The sequence below is a fragment of the Canis lupus genome, chromosome 1, assembly GCF_048164855.1.
Source record: "Canis lupus baileyi chromosome 1, mCanLup2.hap1, whole genome shotgun sequence".
In the NCBI taxonomy this organism is placed as follows: domain Eukaryota; kingdom Metazoa; phylum Chordata; class Mammalia; order Carnivora; family Canidae; genus Canis; species Canis lupus.
Window position 1 is genome coordinate 40,910,477 of NC_132838.1, and position 953 is coordinate 40,911,429.

Below are 953 nucleotides of genomic sequence, written 5' to 3' on the forward strand. Positions count from 1 at the left end.
GAGCAACAGCCTTGAACACCTTCTAAGGAAAGGTTATGGGAAAATGTTGTAGGGAAATGAACCTGGAGCTTTAGGCTCAGTAGAATAGAGAATCAGCGAGGGACTAAGTCAAAGAGCCACAACTCCGTGAACTAGAGCCCTGGTGACCGTCACCAACATTTACAGGGGGCAGTGGGGCAGGCCTGGAGCCCCGCCAGAGTGGACACTGCTTCTCCAGTATGCTAAGAGCCTGCACTCGGCCCAAACCTGGACAAGGAGCCTGAGACGCAGGTGAGAACACTCAGTGAGCATGCGGTCGGGAGGTGAGCCTCTGTTCTTTGTGGACCAAGCAACTGGCCTCCACGGTCATGAAACCAATCTTCCATTTAGGGGCTTCCTAAGCCCAGATTTTCTGAGGACTCTCATTTGCAAGGTATCCAGGCCCAGAGATACAGACACTGTAGCAACCAGACAATAATTTGCATTACTGTGGAATACACAAGTATTGTAAAGATCACAACTTTCAAATCAAATCAAGCAAATGCAGCCAGCGTAAGCCTGGGAAGCAAATAGGGTTTTTATCACCAAATCAAATACATCCAACATGAAGCCTGGAAAATGAACAAATGGGCAGACCTCTCTGGGATCATGGCACAGAAAGTCATGTTGAGAGGATCCTTAAAATAAGTGCCTGCTTTCTCCTTCTCCCACACACAAAACAGCAAAATGTAGCTTTGCAAGGAGTGTTTCCACTAGAAATGCTCTTATTGCCACTGAGGTGGAGAAAAATAATCTAAAACAACTAAAAATACAAGATCTGGATAATTCCTCTTTCCTCTTCTTTTAGATCTGAAAAACCATGCACTTTAATACCACCGCCCATGTGAGAATGCCATTCAAAATAATGGTTTTCTATTCTCTGAATCCTTGCTATTAGTCATTTTGAGGGAATATCATATATCAGAAGGCTGCTT